The sequence below is a fragment of the Triturus cristatus genome, chromosome 1_2 (genome assembly GCF_964204655.1).
Source record: "Triturus cristatus chromosome 1_2, aTriCri1.1, whole genome shotgun sequence".
NCBI classification, from domain to species: Eukaryota; Metazoa; Chordata; class Amphibia; order Caudata; family Salamandridae; genus Triturus; species Triturus cristatus.
In genome coordinates, this window is record NC_140580.1 from 1,189,998,080 (window position 1) to 1,190,011,557 (window position 13,478).

Here is a 13,478-nt window from a genome sequence, read left to right on the forward strand (position 1 = left end):
GAAGCTCTTTGAGCAATCTGTCCAAAATATTAGATTCACTCTGACTAGTTCAGGATCGGGACTTTTAGGGTCCAACAGAATACCTAACTCGCCCTGGTCCTACCAGCCAAGGACAGAAGAACTCACTGAGGTATAGGTTCCTATATCTCACCATACATACACATATAAACCTATCAGCCACCCATATAGCAGGCCCTATCAATCCTGAGGGCAGGGTGATTGGTTTACTATGTGAGGGGGTGCTTCTGCATGAGCAGGACCTCTCTGCAGCTGGCAGAGTCTATTCTCTGTTGCTGTTTGTGGCTGCGGTTAAACCATATACTCTTAAGTGCATTATAACCTTGCAGTAAATGCTAACTTTGGAATGACTACATCAAAACATGTCGTGTTTGGTGTCCAGCAACTTGGAATAATACCCCCACACCAGTAACTGTGGGAGTATGATCCCACCCTTCTAGAGGGGATGACATGTACCCACTGTGCTAAACGGTAGAAATCTGAAAGAGCCCTGGCATCACAAAATGGAATCCACCAGCACAGACACTGGGCTGCCCTCCTGCTGCTGACTGAAACTCGCAGTGGAGGAAGCCCAACAAAAGGCATCCTGTCACAGGGAGGTGTCACCACCTCCCAGACAGGATTTAGTGTATCGGAGCTGGGTGGGTGCACTCTTAGAGTGCTTTGAAGTCCTGCACTGGGGGAGCAGTAGGCTCCTCTGTGCATATGCCAACTCAAACTGGTTCAGGGGCTACCTGCCCCTGCTCTGGCGTGAAACTGGACAAAGGGAAGTGGGTGTAACCCTTCCCCCCCCCCCCTCCCTACCCTGACCCTCCTAGAGGAGTGGTCATAGAGCTCGTCCCTCCCATATCTTCACTATAAGATAGCAAGCATTGCCATTGCAAAGCAGATGATTCTGGACGACTCACTACAAAGAAGATTCCTGGCCCTTCGATGTTCCACTACCTTTGTAAGACAGAAGAATCTCCCTTGGAGTCAAGGAGTGACTCCCCTGCTGCAGGCACCAAAAACCTTAATCAACGGTTGCAAACTTTCCCGCTCCCGCCGGAGTTCGAAGTCCCTGCTGCCCCGGAAGTGGATTTCCTGACTTCTCGACGGCCATTGTGAGTCCCCAGCAAAGCTCTGGCGAGTGGACCCCACGAGTGACGAGGAACAGCCATACCCGGGGACTGTGCACTATTCTCGAGTGCAAACCCTAAACAACGTTCTACGAACTTGTGCATTGGACCATTTGTGGCCTAAGCCTCCAGCAGGTCTTGCACCAAAGATAAGCGGCCTACCTCGTCCCGAGTGACCGTGGGCTCCTGTGAAGCATTTCCTGAGGCGGCGTCTTCGCGGTCACTTGCCCGTTGGCTAGTGGGTCCCCCGAAGACTTTCTCATCGACTTAAAGGGCTCTCCTGGTTGCTCCAGGCCTGCCCTCACTCACCCTTGCTGGGTGAGTCCATCAGACCTTGCTGGTCTGCACCATTGACTTTCTTCAGTCTACATGAGACTTGCAGTTGCCAAGGCTTGTTGGCTCCAATCCGGTTGCCGACAGTCATCAGCTGCAGACGTTGTGGGACACTCCGAATCCAGCTGCTGGTCATCGTCGATCATTCCTGGACCTCGTGAGAGAAGAGTCGAAACACCATCGACGACCTGAATTGACGCGACATCTGTGGTCATCCATCTTGCTGGCCACCAGTCCCTGGCAAGTGACCTTGAACACTGTCCCTTCAATTTTCAGGTCTTCCAAATCTTGAATCCACCTTCGGATTCCACCGGACACTTTTTCAGTCGACGCAAGCAGCAAGTCTTCTTTGGTCTCCATTGAAAACAGCAACTCGACCCGACACCAAAAGACACCTATGCACCCGGCTTCCCTGGGTGAGGTAACTCGTGCACTCCGGTGCCCTAGTGTGTGTTGGCCCTCTAAGTACTTACCTTGTAAGTGGCTTGCTTGTTGACTTCCTCGAAGTGCCCTAGAACTTTAAAAATCAAACCGCGACTTGCTCCATTGTAATCAATAGGGAACCCGCGGCTGTGTTCACACTGCACGCGTCTCCCGTGGGCCTGTTACTTACCTGCTAACACTGCAGTAGTGAAGCCCCAGCGATTTCCCTAGGCCTTGTCATTTTGCAAGTCGACATCCTCATACCATTTTTTTTTGTATATGGTCTGGTACGCCCCTAGGGCTCCAGCCATATTTGTGCTTAATTTATTGTGAAACGACATTTGAATGTGTACCTGGCTTCTAATCTCATAAAGAGATTAGTAGTGTGTCTAGTAATAAATACATATATATTTGATATATATACCTGTGTGGTGTCCTTTCATTTGGTAATTCTAGAGCTTATAAGGTAAAACAAGCTGCTTTACATTCCTCAGAGACTTAGCCTGAAGGCTGCTCTCCACAGCTACCACTAGGATAGCTTTCTTTAAAAGGTTGTCTTAAACCTATCTACCATAAGAGTCGAATTGGACTGGTGCAAGCTGGCCACTATAACTAGTGATACCAAAGGAAATGATGGACGGAGTGTTGAACATTGCAAGCGCTCACCCCCAGTCAACTGATCTGGGTTTAATCCACCACCGTTCTTTAGCCCACTCTGCCACCCCAGTTCAGACATGGCCATATGCAAATCAGTCTGACCCTGTGCCTCATGGGACCAGTCCAGCCCGAACTGCCAAGCCATGTCTTCCCTGGACCGGAAACAAGCTTCCTAGGACCGGTTTCTGGCATTTCAGCCAGTTGGCAGGGTATGCTCAGACGTGAGTCCCTTGCTCACTTTGCCACTGGATTCAAGCAAGCCTGGCTGAAGACGGCTGAAATGCCAGAAACCGGTCCTAGGAAGCTTGTTTCCGGTCCAGGGAAGGCATGGCTTGGCAGTTCGGGCTGGACTGTTCCCATGAGGCACAGGGTCAGACTGATTTGCATATGGCCATGTCTGAACTGGGGTGGCAGTGTGGGCTAAAGAACGGTGATGGATCAAACCCGGATCTGTTGACTGGGTGTGAGTGTTTGATTGGTTCTGATGCTCCGTCCATCACCACCCCCTTTTGTACCACTATCTAGTGACCAGCATATGCCAGGCCAACTTCTCACACCTCCCCTCCAATTTGAAATCCAAATCCAGTTCTCGGAATCCTAACATTTTTATGGGTTCCCGGTTAAGGTTAGTGGTTTGTCGGAATGAAATAAATCCCCAATTCACTTATGAACAGTTTCTTCCAAACTGGTTTGTTCACAATGGTATATGGGGCTCCTGAGTCCGCCACTAGCTTGACTCGCACCCCACCTTCTACAGCCTCACAAAGGTTTCTTCCTATGTTACCCCTCAATTTTTAAAACTTACTCATGTACACCTAATACTTGCACATCTTCTTTATCTGATTCACTCACACTCCTCAATATTTGACTCTTCACAAGGTATTTTATGACTTTGGATTTACTCCTACATTCCACCATTGGCAATCTACAGGAAGACTAATGAGAAGCCCTCTGCATCAAAAGATGCAATCCGGTGTAAGCGAAACGGGGTTCCTTTCTCCAAAGCAGTGTCTAAGCGCCTTCCCTAGTTTCACAAATCTCGTCAATACGCTCCTACAGTCTGGGAAAGTTCCCTCACCTAGATCTTGTGCGCATGAACAGACCAAGGCTGAGCACAATGTTGTTCTGTGGTGTTTTTTTTTTTTTTTTTTTTTTTCTTTTTTTTCTTTTTTTGTCCGAGCTGCACCCTCTTTCTGGCATTCAAAATTACTTTTCGATCCTTCTAAAATACTTGGGAGACTTGTAACTTTCCCCAAAATATTCCAGAACTGGAGTTGGAATAGTAACTGAGCCTCCTGTTTTATTTGGAGAAAGTTGCTCTTTCCCCAAATACTCTAGGGCTGGAGTTAGAATAGTAAATTTGACCTTCCGGTGTCTTCCACTCCCACTTCTGCCCCGAGGGCACAGTTCTAGACCAACACGAATGAGCTTCCAGAATGGAGCCCACAGGCCTGTCACCCTGGTTCACTCACAGTCATGCAGTTTGTAACTCTTTCATCCATGCACTGAGGATCTTGGCGCTTGAAGCGCAAGCTCCGTTACCAGCTGAAATGTATAGGATGGGCCGTTAGGCTCCCACTTGTGTGACAGGTAAATGGAGTGCTCCCAACAGGGTCACTTTAGAAGTGGGGAGAGGAGTTGGCCTAACGGCTAGGGCGGTCGACCTCGAATCTGGGGAACAGGGTTTGAGTCTCGGCAATGACGCTGAACATCCTGGGATTCTGGGCAAGTCACTTAATCTCCCCCTGCATAACATAACAAAAATGAATGTGTCCTCATGTAATGCAACTGGTGCTCTGTAAAGCGCTCTAATACCCGATTCAGGTCAAGTTTGCGCTATATAAAGAACTCCGAGTAAAAAAAACCAACAAGTGCAGCGCAGTGGTGGCAGTACAGTGTTTGAACACATGACAGGGAAAGGAATCTCCGGTCACTACTGAGGGCTTGCGTGGTGTGCCCCTCCAGGTCCAAGACCGTTCCAGGAGTATTCCCAGGTGGAGGACAGGCCTAGCTGATGCAAGGCTGCGGGGCAAGAAACCAGGTACTCAGTTGAGAGCAAAGGGTAGGGGACACGACTGTGCAAAATGTAGAGGACGTTCGCGGCCCATCAGGCATGAGCTAAAAAGCAGATTAATAGTGAACATTGGCAGCTGGAAGCCCACTGTACGCTTTTGGTACGATCCACTCGACTTGTTTTGTAGGCGAGACCGAAAAACGGAACACCTGAAAACCATCCTCTACTGAAGTCCCTCCGCTCACACAGACAACTCATGTAGCAACAACATCAGCAAAGGTGGCAACAGAAGCTGAACGCTCAGCTGTGCATCAATACCCTTTCTGCTCCTCCCACCCACACTCCACAGACCAGTGCAATATCACCTACCACTTCAAAAAATAGGATACACTAACACAATGGCCATACCAAACCGGCTTCGCTCCGCCGTGCTGCAACTCGCAACGGGTGGTGTTCAAACGGGTGTCTCAAGGGCCTTGCCAACATAGTCCACACCACCACCTCTGAAGCTCCTAGCCCTACTCACCATTCTTAACACCTACCTCACTCAAGGTATCTACACGAAAGCTCTGTCGACAGGCCAGATCCACCCAGCTCTGAAAAATCCACATTCAACACTGAAGACCTCCACTACCGGCCCAACGCTCATCAGCAAAATCACCGAAAAAGCAGTGTATGCCTAACCTCTAGACCACATCAATGCTAACCATCGCCAGCACCGTTACAGATCCGGTTTTTGATCCCACTACAGTACGGAGACGGCTCACTGGCAAACCATAGAGGACCCCTTCCTGGCCAAATAGAAAGATGATCCCTGCCTCCTGATATTACTTGACCCCTTAGATGCCTTTGATACTGCCGACCACCGCACCCACAGCCCCACCCTGAAGTCTCGAAAGGGATTCCCTCAAAACGTCCAGTGGATCTCCTCCAACCGGTCCAACGACACCAGTTCCTCAGTATGGACACCCATGAGCCAGGAAATGATCACCTGTGGAGTCCCTAGGATTCCATCCTGTACCTGGTCACCTAAATTCACCAAAATGCTGATTATTCAGATCTACTCGAAGGTCTCCTCTGCTACAGACATCCAACAACTCACTGCCTGCACTAAATCCAGATCTGATGTCCGGCACCTACCTGAGACGTAAACAAAAGCAAATTCATGCCATTTGCCAAGAACAAGCTACAAGTTGCTCAAACCAGGCTAAAACAAGAGTCTGGGTGGATTTGAACCCTTATTTTCCCTCGCTTCAACGTGGACTCTGATGCAGGAACAGACTGCCAACAAAACCAAGATGGCCTGGTACTCAAAATCTATACTAAAGAAAGTGAAAGAACTCCATGCAGAATGCACCTCTGGAGTGGATACTAGAGTGCTCGTACTCTTGTATATGGGTGGTGGTAATGCCCGCTCCACAGCTTCCGGACCGTGATCCATTAAGGCACCCTACAAGCTGCAGCAAGTCTTAAGGCCTTCAAGAATTAGGACTACATTACACCTACCCTGGATCCCCTTGCCAGTCCGTACCATCTTCCAAACCATCTACATCTCCTACAAACATATCAAGACTGGCACCCTTGGATACTCTGCACACAAGCTCGTAGCACACCAGCAGGCACGACGCAACCAGACTGTAGAGGAGAAAATGCAAAAAAAGAAATTAAAATAGAAGGCAACGTGCCTTCTCCATCGATGTCCCTGGGATCGGGACCAATGTTCCTGTATCAGTTGGGGCGATCGCAGCCCGGCTCCAACTTAGAACAGAGCTGGAGACTCTTCTCTTAAAATGACGCTGCATCAGGATGCGTTAACGGGCCACAAATCAGCATGTGTGCCTCTGTCCCTGTGCAGCGCTCTTATGCATTTCAGCTAGGGTTGTGCTGTGTAAATATTAGGCTCATTTATGTTGGTAATGGGGACAACCAATACAAAATGGCAAAGACATGCTTAGAATATTGGAATATGTAAGGCGTGGACACGGAACATGCTCAAGTACATGCAGCACGTGCACACCAACACCCTAACATGCACAAGTACTCGCAGCGCGTGCACACAGTACACCAACACCCTAACAAAGGCGCAAAACAAGCAAAATGATAATTTGTAAAAAGGCCAGCGGGAAACACGTGTGCGCGCACAATGTGTACCTGTCTGGTTAAATAACCCAAACACATTATGAAGCCCACTTGCATCTTCAATCTCCAACCAGGACTTAAGCCTCGGTCCAAGGACCTCACAACAGTTTAAGTTAGCCAATTTGCAAGTTTTGAGTCCTTTGCAATCCCCATCTCCTGACGAGCTGCAGAAAATGGATTCTCACTGCAATGTCCTTGTGCACATGCATGGGCAGCACTTCCATCTTCTCTGCAGAAGATAGTCTCATGGCCAGCACCAGGATACAACACTTCTTTCGCTTCTAGTGCAGTTTCTTCACCATTCTTCCTCTTGCTGAGGTGGTCTTGGAAGCAGGCTCTTTCTACCGCTGCACACAGTTCTCACATTTGAGCTTTTGTCCATTGCATCTTTTAGTCTCAGAGGTTCTTGATTCTCTTCACCAATCGCATAATTGAGAGAGGGAAGATCAATCAATGCAAGACAGACTCCCAGTGCACCGACCCAGAGGCAAGCAGGTGACTGGACCATTCCCTCAAGCACGAGGCAGACCGCCACGGGGATGGTCCCCTTGAGCACGAGGCAGGCCGCTGAGGGGACTGTCCCCTCTAGCTCGGGGCGGAGAGCTGTGCAGACGCTCGCTCCGGCTCGGGGCGGAGAGCTGTGCAGACACTCGCTCCGGCTCGGGGCGGAGAGCTGTGCAGACGCTCGCTCCGGCTCGGGGCGGAGAGCTGTGCAGACGCTCGCTCCGGCTCGGGGCGGAGAGCTGTGCAGACGCTCGCTCCGGCTCGGGGCGGAGAGCTGTGCAGACGCTCGCTCCGGCTCGGGGCGGAGAGCTGTGCAGACGCTCGCTCCGGCTCGGGGCGGAGAGCTGTGCAGACGCTCGCTCCGGCTCGGGGCGGAGAGCTGTGCAGACGCTCGCTCCGGCTCGGGGCGGAGAGCTGTGCAGACGCTCGCTCCGGCTCGGGGCGGAGAGCTGTGCAGACGCTCGCTCCGGCTCGGGGCGGAGAGCTGTGCAGACGCTCGCTCCGGCTCGGGGCGGACGCTCGCTCCGGCTCGGGGCAGACGGCTGTGCAGACGCTCGCTCCGGCTCGGGGCAGACGGCTGTGCAGACGCTCGCTCCGGCTCGGGGCAGACGCTCGCTCCGGCTCGGGGCAGACGGCTGTGCAGACGCTCGCTCCGGCTCGGGGCAGACGGCTGTGCAGACGCTCGCTCCGGCACGGGGCAGACGGCTGTGCAGACGCTCGCTCCGGCACGGGGCAGACGGCTGTGCAGACGCTCGCTCCGGCACGGGGCAGACGGCTGTGCAGACGCTCGCTCCGGCACGGGGCAGACGGCTGTGCAGACGCTCGCTCCGGCACGGGGCAGACGGCTGTGCAGACGCTCGCTCCGGCACGGGGCAGACGGCTGTGCAGACGCTCGCTCCGGCACGGGGCAGACGGCTGTGCAGACGCTCGCTCCGGCACGGGGCAGACGGCTGTGCAGACGCTCGCTCCGGCACGGGGCAGACGGCTGTGCAGACGCTTAGTCTGGCACGGGGCAGACAGCGCCCGAGACGGCTGTGCAGACGCTCGCTCTGGCTCGGGGCAGACGCTCGCTCCGGCTCGGGGCAGACGGCTGTGCAGACGCTCGCTCTGGCTCGGGGCAGACGCTCGCTCCGGCTCGGGGCAGACGGCTGTGCAGACGCTCGCTCCGGCACGGGGCAGACGGCTGTGTAGACGCTCGCTCCGGCACGGGGCAGACAGCTGTGCAGACGCTGGCACGGGGCAGACAGCACCCGTGACGGCTGTGCAGACGCTCTGTCTGGCACGGGGCAGACAGCGCCCGTGACGGCTGTGCAGACGCTCTGTCTGGCACGGGGCAGACAGCGCCCGAGACGGCTGTGCAGACGCTCTCTCTGGCACGAGGGAGACAGCGCCTGAGACAGCTGTGCCGACGCTCGCTCCGGCTCGGGGCGGAGAGGTGTGCCGACGCTCGCTCCGGCTCGGGGCGGAGAGGTGTGCCGACGCTCGCTCCGGCTCGGGGCGGAGAGCTGTGCAGACGCTCGCTCCGGCTCGGGGCGGAGAGCTGTGCAGACGCTCGCTCCGGCTCGGGGCGGAGAGCTGTGCAGACGCTCGCTCCGGCTCGGGGCGGAGAGCTGTGCAGACGCTCGCTCCGGCTCGGGGCGGAGAGCTGTGCAGACGCTCGCTCCGGCTCGGGGCGGAGAGCTGTGCAGACGCTCGCTCCGGCTCGGGGCAGACGGCTGTGCAGACGCTCGCTCCGGCTCGGGGCAGACGGCTGTGCAGACGCTCGCTCCGGCTCGGGGCAGACGGCTGTGCAGACGCTCGCTCCGGCTCGGGGCAGACGGCTGTGCAGACGCTCGCTCCGGCTCGGGGCAGACGGCTGTGCAGACGCTCGCTCCGGCTCGGGGCAGACGGCTGTGCAGACGCTGGCTCGGGGCAGACGGCTGTGCAGACGCTGGCACGGGGCAGACGGGAGGTAGCTACTGAGTCCCGTGCAGATATTTAAATGAGAAAAGACAGCACAAAGTCGATGATGGAACACTCCAATTAAATCCCAGCCCCTGGTAACGAGTGTGCCACACGAGATCGGGACCAGACGTGCAAATCAGTCTTGGGCCCCACCCCAAAGGTCATGTCTGAACTGCTAGACACACCCAGCACGTTTCGGCCTTGTTGGGTTTCATCAGCACGTGCAGATTGTGTTCTGGTCAGAGAATGCACTGACCATGAAGAACATAAGCAATAAAACGATGGCATGGAATACAGGCTGAACAGCCAGGTTCACAATTCAAGCAGTACCAGTGACCCCCAACATTCGAGCATGGTGAGGTGGATTCCCTTCATCGCTTTACCCTTTATCCAAAGGTTTGTTGTCAGTGAGGATGGAGATGCTTTGAGGTGTGGCTGCTGACCCGACAGCCCCACCAGACGGGGATCCACACAGAGATCTTGAAAGATCTGTTCTGATCTCAGTTCAGAGAATTGTCCCTTGATCTCCAAGCAATGACACAGCAGACCTTCCCTTCGACCGAAATGTGCCACTTCAGACCCCGACATTTGGGGAGTCTGCCCTGCAGAGCACAGCTCCAGTAGCTGGCCCGGTGGCTAGGACGCCTTCAAGGAAGGCTAGTGCAGCTGATTTCATCTGCAGTGCATGTTGGGAGTACAGACAGGCCAGGTCTTTTAGCCATGCCCCCCCACACCTAGTGTTCAGATGGTGGAGAAGTCTGCCTGCTGTACACGGTCTCATTGGATCCCGTCTCTTGAATTGCAGTAGTAACTTTCTTCGTACGTCTGCTAACACTGAGCACAAGCGGTGGGGGCCAGGGTCCCTACCTGCAGCCTTTGGTTAGGACAGCAGACTACCCCAGCCTCCACTCCTCTTTAATAAGCATGAATTCAACTGGGAGAGGGCGAGTGCTCATCCAGTGAGGCCCTTCCACTGGCCATAGAGCAGGGAGTGGGTGTGGGGACTCTGGCTACCACCAGGTATCGGGGCCGCAGAACAGCTGCAACCCAACTGGATAACCAAGGCACTTCCTTTTGGGCATTTAATTCTCTACCAAGAGAGCGAGCATTCAAGACCCTCCCGAAGGCAGAAATGCTTGGAACCTCCAAATGACCCAACGAGTAACCTTGGTCTACAACCAGAGATTCATTTTAAGTACAGAAAATAATGTATTAAAAGGTTAACAAAACACACCAGTTGAAACTTAACAAAAAACACTGATACAACTTTCTGGGACCAAGCCATAACTCCAAACATTAATATAGCACCCAAGTGCGAGGCACTAGATGTGTTGGCATCAGCCCGGCGGCCTCGGTTATCCTGTGGGATCGATTCAGGGGAAACCTCTGCAATTCAGAATCGTCTGAGCAGCCCCGAAACTCACGTGAAAATGGTTTAAAGGCTGACCAGATGCGATGATTCTGGGACTCCATGCTGGGGCAGGGTACCAAGCTGATGCCAAAACGTGGAATAAAACTGGTAACTCCCTAAAAATATTCAAAGGCAAAAAGAAACATGCCCCCAAAATTAATGATCCAAAGCACCCACCACCCAAACAAGTAGGGTCGTCGACCAGCCAAGTCTCTGGTGGTCCCAGGAATGATGTCCTAGCGCACCGCTGTATGTTTACTGGTGTCCGGTTAGAGGCAAAGTCGAGTCGGGGACCAGTTCAGGGCGATACTGGTTCCTGTGCTTTTCGAGAGGACTCGCTGGAGCAGTGGGCAGCTCAAGGAGGGCCGGGGGTCTTTTACTTTATGGAACTCCACTTTCACACCTACCAGTCATAGGCAAGAGTTTGCTTCAGTGTGGGCACCCACGGCAGTCACTGCACTGCACCAGTCCTGATTGGGAACTGGTCATTTAGGGGTAGGCAGTGACCAGGACTTCAATAGATCCTGTAGCACAAAATCTAGATAGATGAGCTGGTTCTGCTACCCAGAACTTGGTTCCTCTGTTTGACTCTGCATCCTGCTTTAAGCAAGAGTCAAACATTCAGGGGGGTCTGTGCTCCTTGAGTCCTGCAGGAAGATACTATCTTTGCTGATGGCCAGATATCAAAGGCTTCACAAATCCTAATACCACTGGTTCCGACTGGTCAACGCATTCTGTGTACTGGCCACAGGTTGATCCCCACATCTGCTCCTGCTGACAAAGATGTGCAAAACACAGCAGAGGCTGAGTGGAGTACACCCAGGAAGGAGAAACCTACACTGGACAGACATGTCTGGAAGCCCCCCTTTATCAACCAGGTAGGCAAGGGACGCGCAGGAGCCAGATGTACCCCACCACTCGCTAGTCCTTCAGTGAAACATACATAATTCACACTATAAACCTGAGGCAGGCCCCAGACAGTTACTGGGGCTAGACAGAACAGTAAGTGCCAGTGGTCATCCTCACAGGGGTAAAGTTAAACAAGGGCCTGTGCCTCTGGACTGAAACCTTGAGGCCCCCACCGCGAGTGACACCCTAGTCTGTTGAGGTCAGTGGCCACTCTCAGATAGAAGAGGGACACTGTGTCCTCAGGCCACCGCTCCAAAGCTCGCAACAAGCAGAGCACACAGCACCTCCTGCAGCTCTCACAATTTTCCAGCTCTATTTTTAAGCTTCTATTTCAACAAAACACTAATTGCCTCACAAGATTTACTGAGCAAGTAAAGCCTCCGGCTTCAACAGATCTTGTGTTGCCTCGTGGTGAGCCGTCTGTTCGCTTCACTGATACAGCGGGAGTTCATGTGTTAATGGTTCAGAGCTGCACTGCGTTCCCATCTCAACCTCCACTTCATTCCTAGACCCCACTGCATCCTCAGAGGGCAACCCCCGTCCTAAGCAGCTCAGGGTCTTTAGAACTAATCACAGCGTCCACTGATGTCACTACCTTTCATCCGCAGCCTGTGTCAGAACCATCTACACCTCTGGCACTAAACCAGAACCACTTCACCTCGAGCAGAGAACTGGTCCTGGCGGAGCAGACACCATGCTTAACCCCAGGCAGCTGGGAGCAGCAGCAGGTTTGCTTTGAGAAGACAGTCCCTGCCCCCTGTGAACTGACTGAATGTATGCTTGTGGGACCATCACTGCTCCTCGGGGTCTGCCTTGTGCTCGAGTGACCACCACTGCTCCTCTGCGTCTGCCTTGTGCTAGAGTGACCATCACTGCTCCTCTGCGTCTGCCTTGTGCTAGAGTGACCATCACTGCTCCTCGGGGTCTGCCTTGTGCTCGAGTGACCATCACTTCTCTCCGGGGTCTGCCTCATGCTGGACTGACCATCCCTGCTCTCCGGGGTTTGCCTAGTGCTAGAGTGACCATCACTGCCCTCCGGGGTCTGCCTAGTGCTCGAGTGACCATCACTGCCCTCCGGGGTCTGCCTTGTGCTCCAGTGACCATCAATGCCCTCCAGGGTCTACCTTGTGCTCCAGTGACCATCACTGCCCTCCAGGGTCTGCCTTGTGCTCCAGTGACCATCACTGCCCTCCAGGGTCTGCCTTGTGCTCCAGTGACCATCAATGCCCTCTGGGTTATTCCTTGTGCTGGACTGATTATCTCTGGGGTCTGCCTTGTGCTCCAGTGACCATCACTGCCCTCCTGGTTCTCCCTTGTGCTCCAGTAACAGACTATCACCTGCCCTCCGGGGTCTGCCTTGTGCTGGCCTGACCATCACTGTCCTCCGGGTTATTCCTTGTGCTGGACTGACCATCACTGATCTATTAACGGATCCGGTCATCATGCGTTCAAATGATCCCAAAATTCAAGACAGATTATGGGTCAGGGGTGATTCTACACTCAAAGAAGTTGTTGTAGGTAATGCAGAGGTTACCATCAGATGTGCTAAGGTGGTTATTGATGCCAACAAAGGGAAAAGCATAGGAGTTGTTAGAAAGGGTAGACGGACCGGGAGGGTCGGCCGGGGACAGGAGGAGAGGTCTCCGGGGAGAGCCGTCTCCAACGATCGTACAGACAAGTAACTTCCCCCCCACAGACAGATACCACACACGGATAAGGTTCAGTGTTCTTTATAAGCACTTCTTAAGGTACGGTTGAATGGTACAAGGAGGTCTGGACTCAGGGGTCCCCTCGATTCAAGTCTCTCAAAGCAGGGTAAGGGGTAGCGGGACAGTCTGTCTACCAGTCAGGTAGTTCGGGTGAGATGATGACTAGCTCACAATCCTCGAGCTTGGTGGTTTAGGTGGTACGGGCCGCGGCAGCGCCAGCAGGTCCCGGTTGAGATGGTCGGTACACGGTCCGCGGCAGCGCCAGCAGGTCCCGGAAAGATGGTCGATGTACGGGCCGC

At 53.6% G+C, this 13,478-nt stretch overlaps 1 protein-coding gene across 2 annotated transcripts in view; it reads left to right on the forward strand.

Moving 5' to 3' along the window:
- Positions 1-13,478, forward strand: part of FPGS (folylpolyglutamate synthase) — a 353,517-nt gene that overhangs the window by 41,867 nt on the left and 298,172 nt on the right. The gene's annotated exons all lie outside the window — the stretch shown is intronic.